Raw genomic sequence first — 8,883 nt, forward strand, 5'->3', positions numbered from 1 at the left:
TAAAAAGTATAGAGTACTTAATAGGTGGGAAGAATAAGTAAATGGCTACTTAATATTAGTAATTACTTATATAAGAATAGAGAGAAGAAGAATGAACATAAGCTAGAAATATAGGTATACATATATTTAATTCAGGGTAATTAAGTAAGCTAGAGAAGTATTTATATATATTAAGGAGATATATAGGTAGAGAAGTAAGTAATTATCTAAATATAATATAACTAAGTGGTTAGATAAGCAATAATAAAAAGGAGTGAAGGAGTAACAATAATAAAATACCTGTACTTATAGTATACTACTAATATAGGTGAAATATTTATTGTAGGATTAAAATAGATACCTTATATGTTTTTATATTTTATATATATTATATGTTTTTATGGTCGATTTAATGAATTAATGGGTTGATTCAGTCAAACACCTTAGAGATGTTCAACCAAATTCCGAAAGAGGGTCGAAATGTGAGGAAGATGTGCGTTACTTAATTAATAGTAACTTTATATAGATTTTATAGAGAAAATTGAAGGTAAGGGAGTATTTCTGTCGAACGCCCATGAGGTGTTCTACAGAATGACCAATAGAAGTAGGGGGATGAATATATGTTTTTAAAATTTTATAATATTGATAAAATCAAGCTTATGAAAATTGAAATATGTTCATCGAACACATGAGGTGTTCGATGAAATGCCACATAGAATCCACGGTACCAAATTTTGGAAAAAATTGATTTCTATCTACATTTAACTAAAACTAATATATCAAGAGTGTCTAATTCAACCGTAGAGACACATAAGAATACTTGAAAAGCCTTGACACTGGTGGCACCAATCTCCATCACAAAGCTTCAGTTTAGGAGTTCCCTCGTTCTTCTCCTACATTCTGTTGCGAATCCAAGGGCGCTCTGACTTCTCCCAGTGTCGCCTAGAGCTTCTTGAGCAGGCAGGAGGTTGTCACGACCCTCTTGCTGCTCTCACTGCCGCTGGACAGGTCTCCCCCCGCTCTTGGATCTCAGTCAGAAGATAGGGAATTTGGGGGGCCTTTAGGCCCCCTTTAACAGCTTGGAACGAACCTGCCTATTCATTCGATGTAGGGGGACGATCTTTGGGGTCCACCGGCCGGCAGCATCGACAACCCGTGGCGAGGTGGACAGAAATGCCCCTGGCCATCTGATCCCCATCATCTGGATCCAATGGCTGCAATTAAATCACAGATGTTTACCTGGATGAGTTTGGTGTACCCCTCTCTTGCCCCTTCAGCATGGCATGTCAACTGCCCCATCACCTATCCGCCTTGTGATTTGTCCGTCGAGGGGTTCTCCAGTCCACGCCTACCGCGCCAGCCAATAGGATCCCCGACAAATAAAGAAAATATATTAAAATAAAACGAGATAGATCTCAGCGTCCAATATTCTTTAAAAAGATCAGACGTATGAGATCATATGCGCCTCTTACAATAAGCCCGAAAAGACACAGATGTCGGGCTGGGTTGGCTCGAAGCCCAGTCTCAATTGACTTCTTATTTTCTTTAGATTGTGCCCTGTTGGGCCACGATCGCTTGGTTACTCAGTGGCCCAGCCCCCTGATAATTTGAAATAGATCGTGGGATCTAAATACCATATTGGATATGTATAAAAATTGTGATACTATATAAATGTTTACAAGTCTTCTCTATTGAATTAAAACGCCACACCTGTGCTTTGTACCGTGGACAGGGTTCTTCCCTGGCCTTGATTGGGCCTTTGTGTGTTCCTAGTGTCGCCAGTTGGGCTTGCCTACCAGGCGTTGCTCCTTGCCGGTGGCCTGCGGGCTTGGGTGCCCTACGCTCGCCTACCTGTGGTTGGCTCGAGCGTTGATGCGCCTGCTCGGCCCTAGCTGACCCATAAATCCAAATTGTTTCATATATTCTTTATTTTATTTTCTCTCTTACCTGAAATATAGAAAACATACTAAATAGAACATTAGAAATTCACAATGTCTTAAATATATTTTACTAAGACATTCTTGAATATGTTAAACATATATAAAAGTGACACTAAAATGCAATTTTTTATCACTTGCTCTATTTAGTGCATGAAATGCAATATTCTTATAAAATTGAAGACAATGCACATGAAATGATCCCAAAATGACTTTAAAATGTTTATGCTTACATGCCACACTATGGGTTTATCATATAACCCCCTACTTAAACATTGCTAGTCCCTTAGCAATGATGTATAACCAAGCATAAAGATTTTCTTATGATGATGGTTGACTTTAGAGGCTAGTTCTCTTTCAAGTGGGTTAGCTACCTTTGAAGGTGAGGATTATACTAGGGAAGTTTCTCATCACATATCAACCTCTCGATTACTTACGCTACTTATGAGTTGAGTCCTTTACGAGCTTCTCTGTACACTTAGTAAAATTTTAATCCCCCTCTTTCTTTTGGTACTATCCAACATCCATTGAACTCACCATCTAGCTGAGCACGCATACTGTCGTCCACTCTATTTGAGAATATATGGATAAATAAGCTTGATGCCTATCATTATTTTGTATACAATTGATATTTCCCCTTTGAAGTTTTTCTTTGGCTGTTGCCTTGCGGGATTGAAAATATGAGGCATATTGATGGAGCGCTGATGGCGCAGCACCGCCCGAGCCCCCAAAGACGCCTTCGTAGACGTCACCGTCGCCATCGACATCGTCACCGGTACGCATTCAGCCCACCTGGCAAGCCAAGGCGACGGTACGAACGCCCGGATTCAAGTACTCCGGGTAGTGGCACCTTATCTTCAATATCCGTTCGTCGTTTTCATTCGTGTTTTGGTTCGTCGTTCACCATCTGTTGTTTTACATTCAGTTACGCTCATGTGTAAAGAGGGAAGATCCATTCTCCCCTCTATGTCGTGTCTTTCCCCTTTCATTTTCTTTTTTTTTTGTGTTTATGGACTCAAGTGCATGGGGGGGGTCATCCACGTTCTCCTATAAGAAGGGATCGTGGATGACCAAACGAAGCTCCCTTTTGCTTTGAAGAAGTTATTTTGAAAAGAGAGAAGGGTCGCCTATCGTAGAGAAAGGAGAGGAAAAGAAGGAGAGGAAGAAAGGAGAAGGGAAAGGAAGAGAAGGAGAAGAAGAGTTAGGCCTGCCGCCGCCGCCGCCGCGTAGACTGTCCGCGCACGCACGCTGCCACCGCCTTAGGCCTGCCGCCGCTCATCCGCGCAGATCGCGCGCGTACGCGCCCGCCGCCGCCGTCGTCCGGCCACGCTGATTGCCCGCGCACGCTCGCCACCGCTGCCACAGGCTTGCCACCGCTCGTCCGCACAGACCGCGAGCGCACACGCACGCCGCCGCCTCCAGCCCGTCGTCGACGCCGTCCGTGTTTTCCACGCGCGGCGGCCGCCGCCTCCGTCTCAGAACCATCGCGTCCTCCTCCGTCCTCAAGCCGGAGCACCGCCGTCATTGGTTGTTCGCCGTCGTCCACTTCCGCTGCCCGCCGCGCTCGCACTCCGGTACGCCGCGGAACGACCGCCGCGAATCGGCCCCTGTCACGCGACCGAAAGCGCCGAAGACTCTTCGGTGTCCAGGTCGACCGGTCAAATGACCGACCCGACCCGATCGACCGGTCCGACCCGGACGACCGGTCCGACCCGATCAGTTGGGTCCGACGCAATCGACCGGTCGAACCAATCGACCGGTTCGAACCGAATCAAGCGACCTGTCTCTTATTTCTTGCAGTGCATTTTCGGTTGCCTCCACCACGCTCGAGTTAGACATAGGTGAGCGTGAAAGGTTGAGTGAAAACGTATCGCTACTCGAGCGTCTTTCCCCGTTTGGTACGAGTCGGGTTCGCCCCCCCATGCGAGCACTCCTCGGCGGGATCTTTCCTGTTCTGCGCCGTAACTTGCTCGTCCGCCCGGACGAGGATCAGGAGGTCTACCACTGTCTCCGGCGACCCCATCGTTGTCTCAACGGTCAGCATCCCATTTGCTTGTCGGCAGCCGCACGTACTAGATACCCTTGCCGAGCATTGCATCATAGGTCGCCCACGTAGGGACCCCCCTTGGTCAGACGACTTCCCACGGGACGACGTCCAACTTCGTCATTCTCGACACTGAATCTCATCACCTCGGTGATGGCAGGATCTCGGCCCTGACGTTGTCCTGCATCAAGCGCACCAGCCCGCTCCACTGGTGACGCCTCCAGAGACACCGTCATCATCATCGACAGTTCCACCGGTTCGCGTCCAACCCGATTGGCAAGCCAAGGCGCAAGTGAAGAAACCCGGGTTCAAATACCCCGGGTAGAACACGTCCACACGTGTTCAGTACGACAGCCATTTTTATCATATACATATTTGTGTTTGTGTTCGTATTTCACGCTCGTGATCGTGTCATTTTCGACTTAGTTTTTGTTCGTTTTCATGTGTCAATTGTTTTCTTAATTTATTTTTTTGTAAAATGGGACCCCATATCATAAGGGTCCCATAATGGACCCTCTTGTAAGGGCCCATCATGGCCCTATATAAGGCCATGATGGGCACCAAAAAGTTTTAGATTTGTTTTGTGTTATTGTGGAAGTTAAATTCATTTCAGATCTCACCAGGATGAAGAAAGGAGGAGGAAGGGGAAGAGAAGAGGAGAGGAGAAGAGGAAGAAGAGGAAGAGTGAACATGAATCAGGGTTGCACCTCGATTGTCCCGTGGAGTCTGCATCATCAGTTTTCTCATCATTCTCGTCTCACTGCCGCAAGATGATGCTTATCGTTTGACGTCCTGCAACATATTGGGGTGGGAAGCCACTGTCGCTCCACCGTACGATGTGTAGCTGATTTCCGCGCATTAGAATGGTCCTCCCGATCGCTCGCTCCCCCGTCGACCCGATCACCTGAACCGTCGACGTTAGGATTTTCAAAGCTTCTGATTGAGCCACCACGTTGCCTCCTAGAAAGATTGTTGTTGCCACGAACCCGCATGTGACAACAACAAAATCCCGCGCGCAAGAAGTGTGCTATCTCTCGACGTGGCTGGATTTTCTGTGGTCAATGCGACCGCATGGAGTGCATTGTTGCAACCTGGAATGCCACGCCTTGGTTACCTGAGATGCCCAACTCCTCAGTCGGCCATGCCACAACTCATCTGATGTCAAAGGCACATTGCGCACACGAGCCCGACATTCTACAACCCGCACCCTAGTCCTATGACGAGCCACGAGCACGACCTTGCAACGTAACGACGACGACACCACTGCTGTGGAAACTCACTTCAAAGATACCGGAAGAGCCACGATCCGCCGCCCTTTTCACCAAGTTGAACGGTCTCTGCCCGCAGAGTCCCTCCAGCATGTCCTACGTCACTCATGCGTGCGCGCCACGACATTGCACCCGGACTTAGGGCCGCCCGCTCTAGTGTTGCGGCCGCTTTCATTGTGATTGCTGCCCACATCTAGTCTAGCACGACGATCATTCCGGCAACGATGAACGTCGACCAATCTTCTCCGGCCATGCCAATCCGCCGATACTGTCGCGTCCGTTGAGCCTCGGTCAATCGCTCATTATGCCTCGTCTTCGTGTCACTCCTTCTCTTGCCCTCATTCGTCTAACACTCCTCATCCTTGACTATCTCCTGCTACATGCTCTAGTGCCATGCCATTGTCGCTTGATGAGTCACTCCGTGCTTCCCTTCTTGTATGATCCCATCGCACTTGCCCGCACCGACCCTTGCACCGACGAAGACTCCGACAATGATCGATAGAGTGGACGAGGTATGTCGTTCCTCTCTCTTGTCAGTTACATTACTTTCTTCAGTATATTTTTGGCTGCAGGTCACCGTGCTGGGGATAGTTTAGGTGAGAGAATAAATTGAGAAAACTACGATTCGAGTGATTTCTTAGGGTACGGGTCGAGCCCGTCCGTTACGTGGGAGCACCAACAGAATTATTCCAATCAGCATTGTGGTCACCGTTGTCGCTCCAACTACGTTCAGAAGGTCACTTTCACCATCACTGGTCACCCATCTAGAGCTTGGAAATCGGCGAATCCCCACAAGTCGAGACCTGCATGTACTAGCACCTAGGTTACGTCATCACATAGTTACATATCCCTTAGGGATTTATCCATCAGACGACGTCACATACGACATCTGATATCACATATAGATCACACATTTCTCTGGCCCTTGCTCCATATCCTGCTTCTTGTTCTTCTTTCTCATAGCTTTCACCCTTTTGTAGGTGTTTGAGCTTTTATCAGTTTCAGGATGAAGATTTACATTTAGGAGCTTAGGCTTGAGACAAGAGATTTACAGCACGTCTCAAGGCTATAAGGTGGGAATCAATGACTAAAGAATAGGCTCAGAAGTTCAGATTGGTCATGTTCATTCACTGGATAGTACAGGGAATCGCACATTGACTCATTGTCTAGTCTTGAGTGAAGAGACGCCAAGGACTGTCGATCATGATCATGGTGATAGATTCCTAGTTTCACCTCTTTTCCTCAGGTGGTTCACCACACTATTCAAGAGATGCTAGATCCCTTGTTCATTCTTCATCTAAGAAGTCACCAGCTTGGATGTTTAAGTGGGTTATGTGTATATGCACTTGAAGGAGCATGTAATGCAGCACGTTGTAAGAATAAAATTCGCAACCCCCATTGATAAATTATGCTTATCAATGATGTGCATGAAAAACACAAGTAGAAGGGGTATAAAAAAACCAAATAAATCTGCTCCTTGGCTTCCAGCAGTTTGGCCTCTTCATGGTCGGCTTGGTTGACAAGACGTGATGTATCCTAAGGGTTCAACTCCTCGGCCATTTTATTAGAAGAAAGTAAAATTCTAACTATAAAATCAAATATAAATATAAACATTGAAACTAGGATAGTGGACTCATTTGTCTCCCAGAAAACACTGATTTTATAGTCTTTAGTCAGACTTTATAGAATTTCATAAAAGAAATTCTATCCCCATGTGAATATACTTGTATTTAAAAATCCCTTGATTTCTAACAAGTGTGATTTCAATGTCGGCGGGAAGTCAAGGTGCCTTTTGTCCTTTGAATGATTTTCAATAAACTCAGAAGCCTCCCTTTTAAAATTATTTTCAATGTACTTTAAAAATTCAAGCCAATATTTAGAATTGTGATCCTCAAGTGGTTCCTCTAAATTTGGCTTCTCATCACCCTCAAAATACGGAGAGTCTAAACATGTGTTTATTGAAATTATCGTGAGGGTACATTTATGATCCTCAAATGTACCTTCCCTTTCATTTATAGTTATCGTGGGGGCTTTGTCCACAACCTCATAAAATAGAGGCTCAATCACTACGTCAACTCCCACATTATCACTGAGTACTTTTCCTAATGAAACACTAGAGGAATCTGAAAATGTGTTATCTCCTCTATATGTAGGATCATTTAATTCATATGTACCTTTACTTTCATCTATGATGATTGTGGGGTCAACATCATTATCCTCAAAGAGTGGATGCTCCATCACCCTATCTACACTTACATTGTCCCCTAGGAGATCTTCCAAACTATGATTAGGGATGTGTTCTGGTTCATTCCCAAAAATATGATGAGATTCACCAATATGATGAGATTCTAATTTATCTAATATTTTCATCAAATCTTCATTTCTATTGCTTATTAGTTCTAGTTTCTCCATCATCTTCATCATCATATCCTTCATAGATTGCTCAATGGGGGATGAATGGGGCTCATCCATGGCATATGAGTCATCATCCCTAGGGAGAGAGTGATATTGTTCATGACTTCTCTCTTGTTCAAAGGAAGAAAATTTATATCCACGTTGTGGCTCATGGTACCCACAAGTGTCATGTTGACTTTGCTCTAGTGGATGGAGGTGATTGCACTGCCCTTGATCTTGCATTTCTGTACCCTGTCTATCATGAGAGAACTCCTCTTACAGTCGTCCTCAGGGTATGAGCTATGAAATCCTGCTCTTTGATTACCTCCATATTTCCTCATAAATTCATACTCCGCCTCATCCCATGTATACAAATCCATAGATATCTCCCTAAACCAATCTTTAGCTTGACCCGTCATGGAGAAGGGAAATAATCTCATTCTTACCGTCTCGAGTGGAATGTGACAAAAGTGGTCACTATCGCATGCATAGAGGAAATCTGCAAGATACTCATAAGGTTTTTCCATTGGATATCCATGATAAACTGGTAGGAGATTAATCATATAAGGCTCCACCCTAAAGATTGTGCCTCTATCAAAGGATGCATGATTCCTAGTGTCATGCTTAAGAGGTGTTGACCTAGGATGTTCTTCAGGGCCTACTCTGCCCTGGATTTGATAATTCCGGGCCATAGTGTTGTTGGATATTGAGGAGTCATGTTGTCCAATATCGGATTATGTGTAGGGTGAGTACAATATCCGATAATCATTTGCTAAATCATACCTACCCCAAGGGACGATTGGTATTCATACTCTGAATGAGCATGGTTCCAACCAAAGTTTCCCTCCATGATTAATCATGAGAGGGTAGGTACATAGAGATTATATATGATATCTCTTTCAAAGGGTATAATATAAAATCATTGAAAATAGAAATGTAAAGAACACAAAAATATATGAAAATTAGAAATTAGAAAATAAAATTCACCTGAAATTTAAGTATTTCCTATACCTGCAACAAGGTTAGCAATAATGCTAGCAAGTATAAAAAAATATTTCAGTTAAAATAATCTTACTTAGGAGAGAAAAGATGTCAAATCTACCACTAAGTAAGATGTCTAATATTACTTAGGAAAAACTCAAACTATTTACCCTTTCTCGTGTATCATCCTCACATCCTGAGCAATTAATGATCAACGGGAAACATTGTTGCGGGCATTTGATTTCCTTTTTGTGGGCTCAGTAAAAACTCCAACGTTCAA

The 8,883-nt window shown here is 44.5% G+C and overlaps 1 long non-coding RNA gene across 1 annotated transcript; it reads right to left on the reverse strand.

Annotated features, from left to right (window-relative positions):
* Positions 1 to 834: 834 nt before the first annotated feature.
* Positions 835 to 1,913, reverse strand: LOC144715708 (uncharacterized). The gene is made up of 3 exons (XR_013584719.1): positions 1,690 to 1,913; positions 1,452 to 1,578; positions 835 to 1,327 (listed from the first exon to the last, which is right to left on the reverse strand). It is a non-coding gene; the product is annotated as an uncharacterized LOC144715708 (long non-coding RNA).
* Between the last annotated feature and the right edge of the window lie 6,970 nt (positions 1,914 to 8,883).

Source organism: Wolffia australiana, chromosome 2 (genome assembly GCF_029677425.1).
Source record: "Wolffia australiana isolate 7733 chromosome 2, ASM2967742v1".
Taxonomy (NCBI): Eukaryota; Viridiplantae; Streptophyta; class Magnoliopsida; order Alismatales; family Araceae; genus Wolffia; species Wolffia australiana.